This window comes from Varroa jacobsoni, unplaced genomic scaffold (genome assembly GCF_002532875.2).
Source record: "Varroa jacobsoni isolate VJ856 unplaced genomic scaffold, vjacob_1.0 scaffold_1309, whole genome shotgun sequence".
NCBI lineage: Eukaryota > Metazoa > Arthropoda > Arachnida > Mesostigmata > Varroidae > Varroa > Varroa jacobsoni.
The window spans coordinates 105921-122265 of record NW_019214211.1 but is presented as its reverse complement, the minus strand read 5'-3'; the positions used below and the strand labels follow the sequence as shown (position 1 = coordinate 122265).

General features: G+C 43.2%; 2 long non-coding RNA genes across 3 annotated transcripts in view; one reads left to right on the top strand and one right to left on the bottom strand.

Moving 5' to 3' along the window:
• The window catches only part of LOC111268692 (uncharacterized), a 24013-nt gene extending 22141 nt beyond the window's left edge, over positions 1 to 1872 (bottom strand). Inside the window, exon 1 of the long non-coding RNA XR_002685349.1 lies at positions 1787 to 1872. This is a non-coding gene — a long non-coding RNA (uncharacterized LOC111268692). The remainder of the gene's footprint in view (positions 1 to 1786) is intronic.
• On the top strand, positions 525 to 16345 carry LOC111268691 (uncharacterized). 2 transcript variants are annotated; one of them, XR_015314337.1, is made up of 3 exons: positions 525 to 3036; positions 15219 to 15555; positions 16126 to 16345. It is a non-coding gene; the product is annotated as an uncharacterized LOC111268691 (long non-coding RNA). The 2 variants fall into 2 exon arrangements; XR_002685348.2 differs by having other exon boundaries at positions 2780 to 3036; positions 15475 to 15555.

Genomic DNA, 16345 nt, shown 5'->3' with positions numbered 1-16345 from the left:
TTGTTCCTCCGACTGGCGTAAGCAACTGACTTTACCTCCAATAAAAATTAATCTATAGAAGTTTTTATGTTTTTAAAGTGAAATAAAGTTGTTGCTTGTGTCTTTTCAGCCAGATGGCCAATGAGTGGCAATCTTGACAGGGATATTTTAGCTCGGTGCAAGTTAGATTCTCCGTGATCTTAGACAAGGATCAAGCAAGTTATAAGCGAGAACTTTAGTAATTACTTTTCGATTCAGGCCCTGCCGTCGCAAAAGAGCGCTCAGATATTAAAGTAGAATGCTTCAAGCAATGCGACTCCCAGCTAGGCAAAAAAAAGCCTTCCTGAGTATTATTGTTTTGCTCCAAATTATATTACGTCTCTTCAAAGGCTCGCACTAGAAGCCTGTAAGTTATAGAATAACACTGCTGCCGTCTTGTGAGAAGGCGTTGCTTTAAGGACCATTTGAGACGTGCATGGAAAATAATACATATATCTGAAATCATGAAGGGCCATGCATTGGCTGGCAACGACTATCATCGACGTTCAAAGTACGAAGATACCTTTACGAGCAGCTTATTCCTTACCTATTTCTAGTTTTCACAAAGATCAGCGATTTCGTTATTGACAAATGCCAGAACTACGATGCCTTAACAAACAGAACAATTGTATCTAATGATGATAAGGGCAACGCGTTCATCCTAGCTATGCCCTCCTTTAAGGAAGTGGCATCCGTGCAGTTAGTAATTGCTTTTATTCATCCAACAACGGCCCTACCCTGGCTGGAGACCTGTATACAGTGTAGTATATTTATGCCATTCTCATAGAGTCAGTGGCAGAACGATTCCATACGTACTCCCCTGTATGATTGTGATGTACGTTAAGTTACCGTTGCCAGTCATCTATCTGTAAGTCTATGAAAGCTATTATAGCTATCCTTACATTACCTTTAAGACCAAACGTTCTAAATGCTACATATGGTTCGCTTACATATATTCGTGCATAGGTATGATACTTCTATCGATGAATTTACAATGTAAACGAACAGCGTCTATGAAGCAACATCTAGACGCGTATATTGGGCCTACTAGCTAGCATCTTATTCTACCCTGACTAAAATAAATTTAGTATAATGGCATAACGATGATGCTGGTATTATTTTTTGCGTCAACGTTTCCAGTCGAGGCGTCCGCGTCATGATCCTTCTATATAGCCATGTGTTTTCCGAACTTGGTACGAACACAATACGGCTTACTCACAAGACGGACTATTGCCCTTGTATGTGTTAATGTAGATAAGGAGAACAATGTCTGAGCATAGGACGAGCGATCGGAAAGCTTCCCAGTACACGACAACAATGTATATAATTTGACTGACATCAAGCGATTGTTATAGCCAAGTTTGATAGACGAATAGTCAGGAATATAACAGTTGTGTTAGGCAATAAACTTCATATAGGAAACACGTGACAAATCATTGACTTTTGCGAATCACTTAATCCCAAGACGTTTCGCTCTGCAGCAATCTTCTGTTCTGACAAATATTCATTATTAGCTCAAAAACTATTGAAATGTGCATTTCCATATATTCCTTATTTGAATTGAATGAAAAAAAAAACAATTAAATGGCCTATTGCGGCTTGAAACAAGCTGAGTCAGCTCGTTTTCAGCGATGCAGATTTTCAATAACATTCTATTCGTTGACTTCTCTACAGCACACAGTGTTCATGACAAGCTTAATGGACAAAAGTCAATTCGTAAACTAAACACTAGCGAGCCAGAAAGCGACCCCGCCAACAGCTGATGTACCTTGTCGTCTGCATCGAAATCCACGACTTTCAATCGGCCAGTTTTACATTACGTTATCGGGAAGTTAGCTTTCACTGCACACAAGCACATTTTTACAAGTTATAGTATTTCTCGTCAATCGATCACGTATCAGATTTTTGGCCCTTTTTCCAGTTCGCGGCACTTCCGAAAATCGAACGCGGCTCGCTGCTGCAACTTTTGTTCCCGACAGGTTCCAGTTATCGACGCCATGAAATACGCCCAAACTTCTTTAAACAAAAAAAAAAAGCGAGCTTATTCCGTTCCTCGGTTAACCAGTTTGCTGGTGCACAGCTTACAGTGCTATAAGCCTTGCCCCTTCCAGATCGTGCTGATATTTTTTTTTGGTCCCACGGTTGCCAGTTGTCGTCAGATACATCTAGGTGTTCCCGAGTCACCGTAAATCCCTCTCGGCCACTGATCTGGCGAGGTGATAATGTTTGCTTGTTATTTGTTTTCAGCCTCGTCGTTGTCATTGTTAACGTCGAAGTTGCTATTTGCAGCAGCAACAGCATCATCAGTGGCAATGAATATTGATAACAGCAATAGTTCTATTCGGCCATCAAGAAGAATGGGAAAAAGCCCCAACAAAAAGGGCAAAAAGAACGTTTTGCAAGTGGCAACTGTCGAAATAGCGACGCCAAGCGGACCATAGTCACAAAAGCACAGACCCGAAACAGCTGATTCGACAGTAATACCGGCACCTTCACATTACTGCAACTACTTCCATTTGGCCACCATTGCCATGAGTCGCGTTGAGCGTTGACCGCCGACCAAATGCTCCCGCCCACAACTCAACTCAGTTACTTTGCTTGATCTTGCCTGTATTACGTGCGGACGTCTGTTGCAGACAACAACTATGGGTACGACCGCAAACAACTTCGATTTGATTCAGTGCAGCGTCAGTTGTAGAACCGTCAAACTGTAGCGAGCCCAAGCGCGCCATCGGCGGAAGCAGACGAAATTGTCGAAACAAAAACAAGATGATCTCTGCCGTCGTCGTTGGTCCGGTATCGCCATGATAGCGATGAATTGCACGCTCACGCAAACACACCAGACATTGCGTACCGTTCACCACGGCAACGACACCAGCAGCAGTGGCGGCGGCGGCGGCGGTAAAGTCAGAGTCGTCCTGAAGCCATCACGAGGTGTTCGGCATCGATCGCAGTAGCCTTTTGACTTCTCGCGCGATTCATACGAAGTATCTGCGACTCTGACAATTAACGTGAATGGTAGGACAAGATGTAATGTTTCTGATATAAAATGACCATTGAGTCACACCGTGATAGTATTAAACTCTATAGAACGCAATCGGACTTGATTCTACCCAACGCAGGGTTCTTTTTTTCTATGATAGAATTTTGTTGTATAGTTTTTAGCAGTTCGAGAGGACGATAGCACGAAGGAAAGCTCTTTGTGTTTATAGATATAAATCTAAATTAGCTAGATATAAATCAAAATTGGCATTCATATCACACTGTCTATAGTAATATCGATATGATAACACGACATACGTCTGGCCGGGCGTGTTTGTTTCTGCTGTCAGGATCTCCGACTTTACGGCCAGTCAGTAATAACTTCTAAGATAAGGGTATTTATTTACAAGATATTTACAGGAATCGCATTCAACAGCAGACGTTCATTGAAAATTTGCCATTCGTATCACACAATGGATTACCGACAGGGTATTAGTGGAAACCGTAAAAATTCGAGAAAATCCTTAATCTGATTGTAGGCTAGTACGGTTATCGGATGGGGCCTCTGGCGACTACTTTCAGCGCGCGCAAATAAAGACTGCAAGAGTCAAATCTGGAGAGAGAGGCAAATTCTGTTTTTTAGGATTCTCGCCTATGGCTTCCGACTAGAAGCGTATTCGATTATAGACTATGTTTCGATCTGATTAATTATTCACTAAGATTCTTAATACTGCGACGTACAATGAAATAGAGCGCAACAGGTACATTATGCTACATCTAGCATTCAGTTTTAGCCAGGCGGCGTCTGTGATTGCCAAACTCTCATTATGAAAGGCCTCTGAATCGATGTGAGGCGCGATCTTTAAATGCACCACATCTGAATCTAGCTTCTGTTTAAGCTAACTGCGCCATGTTCAGAAGAGATGCCCTTTCAAACGCGAACGTTGGTGCTAGGACGAATCAGACGCCTCATATCGACGCGCATAAAACAACGAAACTCGTATTTATTACACAGTTATTTTTACACCCACTAACATCTAGTTTAATATAACATACATAGTGTGTGTGTTCCGGTATGGCCGTTAGGAATAATTTCGTCAGACAGTTGGCTTCCAGCAGAAGATACGCCGCGTGCCTAAGGGTTCGAACCTAGATTATAACGTGTCCCTAAGGTTAACAGACAAATCAACACACATAATCTAACAGCGAATAGACTGCGAATGTGGTAATGAAGAATGAGCCACGTGCGAAGGCTTGCACGGGCTGTTCCGTAAAGTTTGACATTCTGAAAAACACATTCGAATGCCGTAATGGAGATACGTCAAATAGGCCCATATATGAGAAAGGAAGCACGATCCTTATTTTTCCTTAAGTTGGACAAAGTAAGCAAAAAATAGATGATTTCTCACTGTTCAATCATCAGCTTTAATATTTAGAGATTACGGTTTGCTACAAGTGTGACAGTCCTAAAGTTAAAATTTCTGTAGTATTTTCTCGAAATTATTTGATGGCGTAGTTTCACTGAGTGGAAAATGAAACTTCTGGAACTGAAGTTAGCGGCGGAGTAACAACGAAGATACAATAGTGTGTACGATGTTGTACTCATGCGTCACTTGTTCTTCCCACAAGGAACTAACCACTCTTTAATATTGCTGTAGCCGTATCTATGTTCATTGCCGCGACGAAGTGAAATTAAGCACGCAACTTATCATCCGCGTACCTTCAAGGTTCTTGGATTGCCATTCACCATCTTTCTGGCCGGATTTTACCGGCGGTGCACGATATACGGACGGACGCTGGCCAGTACGGTAGTTTGAAGAGTCGCCAAGCAACAACCTGCAATCGCGCCGGAACATCGACAATGCACGACTTAACGACGGTTAGCCGTCTTCCATGGCTCCCATTTCGAAGTTGGTCTTTTTTGTTTGGGGCGATGCTTCGCGTTTTAGCGGCGGATCAGCAACAATGTTGCAGAACAACTTAGAATACAACGAATGAAATAAGCTATCAGGAAAAGCAAAACAAAAGTTACAGTAGAAAAAGTAACAATTTTTGCAGGTGGCACTAGCACCAACAGCATGACCTCTACCTCCGCCAGATCCGCCCGCTAGTGTAGAATCAAACTCTAATCAGTTCCTCGGTTAGCAGCTTTCGAAGTGTCCTTCCTCAGCTGACGCCGATCATTGAGTTGTGTCGTTACCAACAGTAACGTTCGGTGCCTTGTGCGATTCTATTTTCTTGTAGGGTCATCCGCTGTTGTTGCTATCCGTCTATTGCCTTAATTGAAGTTCAACATCGTCGGCAGTGACGTTATTTCCATAAAACCCAACTGCCACTAGTAGTTTTCTTTACTGACATTTACGTCATTCCCCCCCCCCCCCCCCTACTGCGTTCCCGTTGATACGTTCGATCACGGGCTAATATTGACGCTGTCTAGGTCTGGATTACGCTGGAGTCGAGACGCCGGCCTAAAAGGCTACTGACCGCAATCCCGGTAATGTGTTCTGGGTGCGCGGACTGACGGATCTACTGTTCAGCGATGCCTCTATGATGCTGATAGTGACTCGTGATCAGGGTGCAGTAACGGACGCCGCAGCGTTTGTAGTATCCGGCCGAAGACACACAGTAACGAGCGGACGTTATGTGAACTCTGTGCGTGGTTTTGTATCGGTTTTAGCTAATCGTTGCCGGCGTTTCTACTTGCGATGCTGCAGATACTGATTGTCAGCAGACGTTTCGTTGTCGTGTTGTGCCTTGACAGATCTGAAGCTTTCAACTTGGCACTTGCTTCTAGCTCAAATATCCGAATGCGAAAACGTACTAGTATTTCTACTTATGCAACTGGTCCAGTTGTATCTGTATTTATTCTCTCGCAGTGATTGCGTATCTTCATTCGACAAACACTACATTACAATAGCACAAGTACGACTGCTTCTAGAACTACTCCTATTCCATCAAACAGGGCTATAGCAATAACAAAAAGTTGGTGGCCTGTTTGTTTTTCCATAGTTTTTCACCATTGTGGTTCTAGGCCGTTTGCAAGCACTGTCTTGCTGTGGCAGTCAAACCCCATGGTATGGTGTGATATTGTTGTCGTTGTCGTCGTCGTCGTCGTCGTGGGTAGCTTTTCGCATTGTATTTTCTTCTGCTTTTGTAAAAGTCATTGACTGTCTCGTGGTTCCCGGCGGTACGCCTTGACGGCTTTTATTATTATCACTGTTGTTGTTATCTGAAGTACTGCGTAACTGGAACTAGAAGCCTCGGACTGGCCGTTGCCACCACAAGCCTTGCAAAAGTCCAAAAAAACTCGAGATAGAAACAGTTAGCATAGTTGACAGCCGATGGCTATTGATTGATGGTATTGTGAATACGTCTGGGTGCCTATTTGTGTGTGTTGCGATGCCGTCAATGCACGCACATCTGCTGCTGGTCTACTGGTGTTATGTTTTTTTGGTTCCCATTTCACTGGTCGAAAATACTTTGCGCCAGTCGAACAAAACGAGACGCACCATTTGTAGCTGCTCTGAGAACCGCAACTGGCCATGCATTTGGATAAGGACCAGTGGTCTGGGTTAGTCAAGTTTTCTGACCAGATGGTGCTACTTAGCATAGACCAATCGGTCTGCCGGAGCAGAGAACAACGGCATAAAAAAGTATACGTCCTACAATCATAAGGAACAATGTTGAGTTTTGTGTAATGTCTTGTTTTTCAAGTTTAACTAAACCTCTAAGCTTCTTATAACTTCTAAAGAGAATTCGTTAGTTTTAAAGAAGCTAGACATCTCGTTTCACTGCACAAGAAAGTTAGGCGTTAGTAAATGTTGGCAGGCGTGCCCAACCTGCCGTTGCGAGATCACCGGAAGCCAATGTATTTAGTCTGAAGCTTTTCTTCCCAAAAATTCCGAATTCTATCTGATGTGATATTTTTGCATCGAGAAACCCTTTACCATAAAGGCTAGCCTCGTCAACTAGTCCCATCGCATAGGCATTATGCGAGCTCGAATGAAGTCTCGCAATGAATGAGTGAAGAATCATCCACGGTAGTAGATAATCGTATCTCCGTCTTAGGTATTGAGAGACTTCTGCTCATCATACACAGCTGTGCCCTATGAAATCTCGTTAAATAAGCGATATGTCTTCCAGCGCTGGGAACCTTTTCATGGCAATTCCCAACAGCCCAAGCGAGCAGTAAAACAGTGAACTCATATCGATGATTTGTGAAATGATTCATTTGCAGCCCATTGCACAGTCAATGAGTCGTTCACGCATTATACCTTTGATTATCCTGGCCTGTTCCCTATACCACAATGGCAGCGACAGTGATTTGTGTGGATCTAGTAATATAGCCTTGATTTGAATTGTGGAGACGCTTTACCTGTTCCCGCTTAGCGGAGGCCCTAGCGGATTCCGGCAAGCGAGATTTACGATTGACTTTCAAAATACCTACATTACATTGGATGAGCTTGCTAGCCTTTTTCTTTTTTTTTTTTTTTTTATTAATTATGTGATACGTAAGAAACAGTCCTTTCAATTCGTACGTTCCCGCTGAGGAGTATACCCCAACTATTGTCCTAACCTCCCCAAAGAACAACAAAACAAATAATACGTCCGTCCACACCAGTTGATGTCCTTTGTCCTTCTTGCTCACGCACCACTTACCAAAAAACGTATTGCCGTAAAAATAACCCCAACTGGCTTCAAAATGCCTTCACTCTTCCTGCTAGGAGCGACGGATCAAGTAGCTGTTATGACTGTTACTGCCGGATTAAATAAGTTGATCAGGCACCAGGATGCCACAACGGTGCAAGCGGTGACGCGCTTGCGTGGAGGGAACATTTGTACTGGATTGCTTTCCTGTGACTGACAGTGCTAGATGATTTGTATATGTTCACCGCCAGCCGTTCACCGTTGAGCTGCTAAACCCCTCTTCCCGCCCCCGGAGGCCATTTCCATTCCTAACGTCATCCCTTCATTTATTTAATCTTCCGTAACACGTCCGTAACGACGTCGTCATTAGCAAATACAACAAACGCTCGTGCAACGAGCTGCTGCGACATTTCAGCAATTGTAACAGCTGTTTTTAGTTGTTAACTCCCGCTTTCCTAGAGCTACTCGCGCAACCGGTACCGACATCAAAACCCATCACTACAATCAACAGCATCATAAATAGCAGCGATGGTTTCACCACTCGCAGAATGACTAGGGCCGGGGGGCAGCGGCGCGGGGGCTGACCGACCGACCGACCGGCCGTCCGTCCATCCATCCCGCGATCACCAGCTGCTAGCCAGCCAGCGACAATCGTACGATTATTGTAAGAATGTAAGGACACCGTTTGACTTACCCTGGTAACAACCGGTAATACTAACGAAATTGACAGCGGGCTCTGGTCTATATGTTGTAACCAGTTTGATCGTAAGAAACCAATCGACCGATAAAGCAACCAATCAACTAAAACTACTAACCAATACATGAATTAAGCGACTAAGAAATTGAAAAGTTATTTTCGAGACGCTGTTGATTTACGCTGTGTTGATTGCCCCGTCTGGTTAACCCCGATGGGCTGGTTATTACTATCGGCTGGTCATTTTAGCAGTTGCGGACTTCGGCTTCGAACGGCAACAGCAGCGAGAGAAAAGGACACAAGAACACTCGTAGTGATACGAATATAATAAAACTAGAACCAGTTGAAATAATAATGTTTGTGTTATAACAGGATAAGGGCAGAAACAGTGTTGCTACAATTATGCTTTCGTTCGTATTGTTCCTACGGCAGCAGACACCGAAATCACGTTGACAATGATCGGCATGGGGCAACGTGAACGAATATACGAGACTAAACCGTCTCGATGGCTGATGCTTGTGGTGTGTACTGACTCTTTATAGAAATAATGGTAGATGGAACGCGTGCTTCTTGAGCCAGTGTACGGTGTTAATACGCACACATGTGACGCTATTCGATGCTCCAGATTACTGTGGTGGGGTGCGATGGGGATCGGTGTTGTTGTTCTCGTTGCGGATGACTTGTTGTATTACGATACAGGTGATTGCCGCTCATTATTGTCGAGAATATGCTGATGCTAGCGGTATTGTGGATTTCTATTGGTTCTCATCGTCGTGGCTGTTACGGTCCGACTTCTCTGTGTGATTGATACACGGTCGCAGCAGCGGTACCAGCGGGCCCTTCATAATCTACATTGGAAAATTTGTAAACACTTCTTGTTATCCATTCTAGATATATCATGTTAGTGTAATGCGGTTTTTTCTTAAGCGTCCTACGGCTTGCCGTGTTTTATTTCCATGTGTGCTTGCGCATTCACTTGTGCGTCCTGGTCACGTAACCTATTGTATGAAACGCGCATCTTAGAGAGACTGTTTCGAGTCGTAGATTAGCCTACTTAGAAAGATTCAGACTTCTCAGGCATAGTCTATTAATCATCGAGAAGACTCCCGAGAAGAAGACCCTGTCAGCGTAAGTGGAGTCAAGACTCCCGAATGTTCCGTATCATGCGAAGCCTTTATAACTTCATAAATGGCTTTAAAAGGTTACGAGACAAGTAAATACGTATTGTCTAATCTAATATACTTTGTTTAATCACTTCATCAGTCCACTTCCTTTGCGACCTTAATCGTAGGTTGTTGTTTTTCTAGATCGTAGTTGGAAGCATTCTAGCTTAGCGTTCAGCCTACAGCGCACGGAACGAAACTAGTCACTACCTTTGAGCATGTAAAAACTAACCGAGCAGGACACTTTGATCGATACAAGAATCGTACGAGTTTTTTAGGTCGCTGTTCTTAAAAATCGGCATCCAATCAAAAGAAAAGCCCCCTAGATCAGGCGTCTTACTTTGTGCATCGTACCATATAACGGGAAAGTAACCTACAAGTGCATCATAAGATGAAACTAATATCTATCACAATTTTCGTGGCGGAGATTTTTTCGTTTTTGTTTTTTACGGTGCTCGATTCGATTCGAAAAAGCATCGATTCGATGAGCAAGGTACAATAGAGTCGACGGTAAACATCCCCCGTTCCCCCGCGAAGCGCCTGGGTCTTCTAGCCGCGCAGTGCTAGTAGTGAAAGCCCGTAAGAATGACATGGCGCCTAGTGCACTTGGCATATGGTAAGCCGTCGACACATACTAGAAGACAAACAAACAGAGAGTTAAGACGTAGCTACTTAGAGGGGGAACAAACGTCAAATAGATATCTAAATATATTGTAAATGTGTTATAATTGCGAGCTTCATGGCATTGTGCGCGCAACGAATCGAGCTTTGGCACCGTAAGCTGTAATTTGTCGGGTGGCATGACAGCGCCAAAATGAGTTGCACCACAATGATTGCTAGGAAATCACTTTAAAATTGATTTCTTGCCTCTGCGGCGGAACAAATGTATCTCTGTTGATTCTGTGGCGCAATGCCTGCCTTTTAGAGGCATTCAGTGGACTATTGACATGTATGGTCGTCAGTCTTGCTTGATGCATATTGTACATTTTCAGAAAATAGCAGTGGTCCCATATGATCCAAAGACGCGGCAAAAACGCGCGTCTGGAAATTTAAACGTTTTATTTTTACAAGCCCCCTTTGGCTAGCCATGAAAGCAGTTTCCCTCAGTTCAATAGACACTCTTGTGGCATTTTTGGCAGTGCTCGCTATTCGCTCGGAACTTCATTACAACGTAAAATTAAACTCAGCGGAACGACGGGAAGGAGTGTAAAAACGTTTTGCTTTCTACAGGTACAGTATTACTTAGCTCTTTGAATCACTTCTTCAGGAAACAAACATTAAGAGTGGGGCTGCTACGGAACCCCTTAGTCCGTGACATAAGCTTTCGTTTAAGGAAATGTTAGTGCTTAAAGTAAAATTAGTCGCCCTCGAATCTGTATTAATTGTAATAAATCTATGTGCACATCTATATGGTTCTCAACCAATTATTGACAACGTATTTATGCCAGACAGCTGATTTTTAGAAACGTATGGATCTATGGACTTTGGAAACGCATGCCTTATCATCTCCTCTCCTCTATACGTTAGAGTATATACTAACGAGTTGTACAAGAATGAATGGGAGTTCGAAACTGTCTACGAGCCAGTATAACGGCCCTACAAGTTTGTCTAGTATAAGATCGCGTAAAAATCTTTTTCTTTTTTTTTTCCGTTTAATTTCTGAGCGAAAACTTGTTAAGTATGTATGTGTTAGATCCGACATGGCTCTATCGTGCGTTGCGGTATTCATTTTGTACTGTCAGTGTTCAATCGATGAAAAAAGTACCTTTTAACTGGTAAATCTGTGTGGTTTTACGCCCTCTTCTATGCAGGGTTTACCAGCATTGGCGAAGCAGGACCCGCATAGCAGCAGTTCAGCTGCGGTTGTGACCGCGCGTATTATCCATACAGACGCAAGGTCGCGGATTAAATGAGATACGATATACTGTACAAATAGAACGCTGTATAATACTGACTTTTGCTTCTTCGAGTTATTTCTTTTTTGTCTAGACCGCGTCGCAATAGAAGGCCCTCCTGCTATCATATAATGCTCTACAGAAGGGTGCCTCTTAACACCGAATGACACTCTAACACAGTTTTCCACACGCAAGCTAGATGTAGTACATCATAGGCGTAGGGCACTTAGGAACCTTATTATAGATAGACGACACGACAAAGCTAACAATGAAAAAAGTAGAAGCTTCTGCCGGCACCACAATACGATATCTGTGTGAAATTCAACTTCCTAAGCAGGCTGTTCATTTGGCTATAGCAAACTACTGGCGTAGTTTCTGATCACTTTCACTACTGATCATTGTTATCGCTTCTCTGACAGTTCACAGTTTCGTACTAGTGCAATTATGCGGATCCGCTTTGTTGCTTTCATGGCCGGCGACGGCTCTCTGCGACTACGCTGTCCAGCGCGCATATGTCGCCAATGAAACTAGGCGCGGGTAGCATATGGCACGGCGAAGTGCCGCTGAAAGTAAACCGATGCGGTGATACCATCGAGAAAAAATCCATTCTTTAACGACCTAACAACAACAGTTAACACAGTGAGCTCAACCTAGTTCAGTCTAGTTTGGCCAGTTGTATGTTGGCCTGACCGTAGCGTCATACTACGTAACGCTGCGGCTGGTTAACCGAACCTCAAATCAAAGTCATGTAAATCCTAACTCATGTCGATGGAATATAGCAGGTACCCCGTAGTCCAAAACTGTTGTTCTTCATGATGTCGACGGCCGTCAGGGAGACGTTTTTTGGGGAAAGGGAGGGGTGTCGACATTTACCAACAATCTGTGCGTGTCCACGTGCGACTTGCTCCGCGTCTTGCGTTAGCTAGAAGAAGCACAGAAGGGGCAAAACGACAAGCAGGTTTGTTGGCCGACGAATGTTATCCGCGTGTCCGCGAGTGTGGTAACCAAAAATACACATAGATGAACGCACATTATGTATGTATGTATGCATGTATATATTTATATATCAGCCGGCTAAACCAATGACCGAATGGTGCCGGTGCTAGCGAACCCGCCTGTCAAAATTTATCGGCTTCGTCGCCCGCCGAGAAAAGTAACGGGAACGCGGCCGTGACTATCGTTGTCCATCCGCGCACTATCAACCCCACGTGTAGATCATCGTATTCGAACGAGTCAAGCGCCCCAATGCCATCGTCGTCGTCGTCGTCGTCGTCGTCGTCGTTACAAAGCCAACGCAGAATGTGCTTTTACAATCTATAATAATAACAACAACAACAATGATGATAATAATAGTTATAATGATGTAATAAAATCTCGATAACAATCGTGTGCCGGCTGCGCCACGAAATAGATTTATGAATAATAAATGCTACTTCATTGAATTGTACTGCTTGTTGTACCAGTACATGAACTTTTAACGGCATTTTATTAATGGCAGGGAATCTTTGTTACGGCTAGCCAAGGAAAAGCAATTGTAATTGCTTGTTCATCCATCCAACTGTGTCAACGTCGACAAAAGCGACAACAGGCAGCAGCAACAACAACAGCAAAAGCGCCGCAATTGTCATAGTTTCGTGCTGGTTCATGGGCGTTTCGTCATCCTGAAAGGTAGTATTAGATAATTAGATGTGCTTTCTCCCCTGATCCACCTGCAGCCTTACGTCCGACCACTCACCGATCTGGCAAATATTTCCTTGATGGCTGAATGAAATAAGAGGTTCTGATGACCGATTTTTCTCGACAACAGCTTTAAGAAAGGACAGCAAACAATTGCGTGATGGCGGCTGCTAGTAGCCAAGCCAACTAGTTGGCCGGCCGGCCGGCCCGCTGACCAGCTTACGGTCTACGACGTTGTCGTAATTCGCGTTGGAACTTCCTCTCGCCCGTTACTCAACGGATGAATGTGATGACGGAAGGTGAACGGAGCAAAGATGGACAAGCATTGCTGACGCAGATGACTTTAGCCTCAAAGCTGCTCTTCTGCGTGGAGGGGCAGAAAGAGCATATCGCTATGTCTTGTGGCAAACGATTTTCAGCGGTCTTCAATAGCGCGGTCATCCCTGTTAAGGCTTTCCTACTCTTCGAATAGGTCGCAGTCAGCTGAAGGTTGTGACGACGGCCAACACAGATATTATAATACGAGCGCATGTAGCGTTCGATTCATATCTTTTCGAGACGAATTCTTTTCGCGACCATAACCAATGATGCCACCGTGGCAGAAAACGAAAGAGAGAGATTCTATGCACTTTGGTAAACCGGTAAAGCATTGCCATTGTGTGGATCTAATGTCACTAGTAAGCTAAGCCAATAGCAGTTAACAACTTGATTCTCTGTGTGTGAAGATCATCAGAGATTTTTTACAAGTTGTCCCTGTGTATATGATGACAGAACATGGTTTCTGTACAGCATGTATGCTAATTTCTGTCCATCATCAACTATTAGATGTTAGAAGATCAAAAGGCTTTATTCCAGTATGATATGGTTTGCAGATTCTGAGTCCAAACAATGTTTTTTGTTTGTTTGTTTGTTTAGTATCTCTGCATACGTTATGGTTAATCGGAGAACTGGCCTAAATCTAAGCTGATGCATATGCGATACGTAGCTTTCGTTAGCCTGTGACCGCCACAAGCGATATTGCCAAACAGAACTGCCAGTTGGGGCAGTAAAACAATTTTAAATACTTTCCTATTTGTTTTATCTGGAAAGAGTGAATTACTACGATGCTATCCGTAACGTAAAGCTACGAAACGAAACCCTTCAATAGGTTATGTTATTGAGATACACTTGTAAGCAGCAACCGCATATATATATATATATACATATATATATATCCAGAAGTATTGAACAGTTAATGTATACCTAGAGGAAGCGGGAAATGGAGTGTATTTTCATATACAGTTCTACCTTTTTTCGAAAACAAACAAGATATACTCGGAAATCAATTCTGATCAATTTCTAAATATGTACACGAGAAGTGCGAAGTTCGCCGAAGGCCTATTATATGCATATCATGTAAAGCAAGTGGCGACAATGTTGCCTGCAGTTCCTGCGCTCGTTTGCCTGATGTATATATATTGTCTCGCTAGAAAAATAGGCCAGCTTTACTTTCGCAGCAAGAGATGTTTCTAAAGCACAAACGATTTTCCCTCTCTGATCTCGATTTGTCATTCAAGGCGGAACGTTCACTAACACATAATAAAGTCATAATTCCTCATTTATTTCTAAACAGTTAATAATAACTAACAAACGAATTAGTTGCAAAAAGATCTCCAAATTAACTAGTGGGTAGAGATACTTAGTGGTGAATATTCATGCTCCTGCTTAAGCCAACCAGTGTACGCGCCATCTCGCTGATAAAACAATGTCCTGCCAAAAAATGAGCGCTCATTCCGGTCCCGATGGATTGTCACCAACTCTTGCGAATCACTTTTGCCCAAACTACCTGGGTCAGATCGTCCATCCGATCAGAACCCCTTCGTTATCGGCACTTTCAACTGCAGCAGTTAATATTACTACAATTACTTGAACATTGCCACATTTTTCTTTCTTGTGTTTAATCGTTATTGAAGCCGCTGCTGTAGCTACTGCTTTTCGGCGACGGGAATAATAGCGTTACCGAAGTCCGCGTAAAGCAAAGGTTTTCAATCAATTTGTTAGCGTCTCTGTCACTTTCCCACTGCCAACTAGCAACGAGCAATCATTCGTCCAACTATATGAGCAATTATACGAGATACGATGACGGTAATGATGATACGTTAGGCAATCTTGAACGGCGGTCCTGTTTCGTAGCAGAAGATGCAGCAGACGTTGCACTGACAACAGCGACAGGGGTAACTGGCAGCTTCCGCTGCCGCCAGCGTACCTTTCAGCCTCCATCACCTGCTCCCCCCATTCTCCCGGCTAATGATTGTCGGGGCAAGTATATATATATATATATATATATGCAGCTTCTTCGCAATGCTCGACATGAGCATCATCACCTAGCTGATCGTACTATTTGCTGCGGGGTTTTCAGTTTTGGATTTCATGGCTGTCCTACCGTAGCCCGAGTCGCATCAGTAGTTATGCTTGCACAGAGACACAGTCTAACAAAATGGTAAGCGGTGCAATTAAACATGGCCCTAGCTCATTTTACGAATCGACCTCGTATATATGTGCTGATATCTAGATAATTAACGTCTGTTCTCAGAGAATCTCATGCCTTGCAATTTACTGTTGATTTGTTGGTTAGTTCTACTATTTAGTTACGCAGTCAAAGCGAAATAAGCATTAATGAACATTTCACTGTTCAAGTCAAACCTACTAACAATAATAATGCGTTCGGTGAGCGTTTTGCGTCATGATCCCTACTTTTCCCTATTTTTTTAACTGGATAGGTTTGAGTTCAAGCTTGAATCGTTTTATGAGTGTAACAATGGTTTGTTTTTAACCTACTCAAGACGATTTTGACCTTTTAGCGGAGATCCAGCAAAAAATCTATATTTGCTTGTTTATATAATAAAAAGCGTATCTTGGAAACTAACTCGATACTTGCCTATTCCTGAGAGCGGAACTAATGCACAAGTGAAAGAAGAAAAAAATATGGCAATCCTTTTAATTTATTCCAAAAATAATAATATATAGCAATAACTGCAATCTAACCTCTGTCGTGGTATTCTATCTACAGATATTAGCCCTCAGCCAGCTGTGTCAATATGCGGGCCGAGCGTCGATGCTATCGGGTTGACGCTATTGAAAAACGTCACGCCATGAGGAGGTATTGCCGATCGTAACTTCTGCGTATTGCCAAATATCATAGCACCATCATTGCGAGTGACCCGAATAGCTCATGGAGATATGTTACTGTCTATTATTCAGTGCGAAATAAAGCTTGTAAGCTCCTTTAA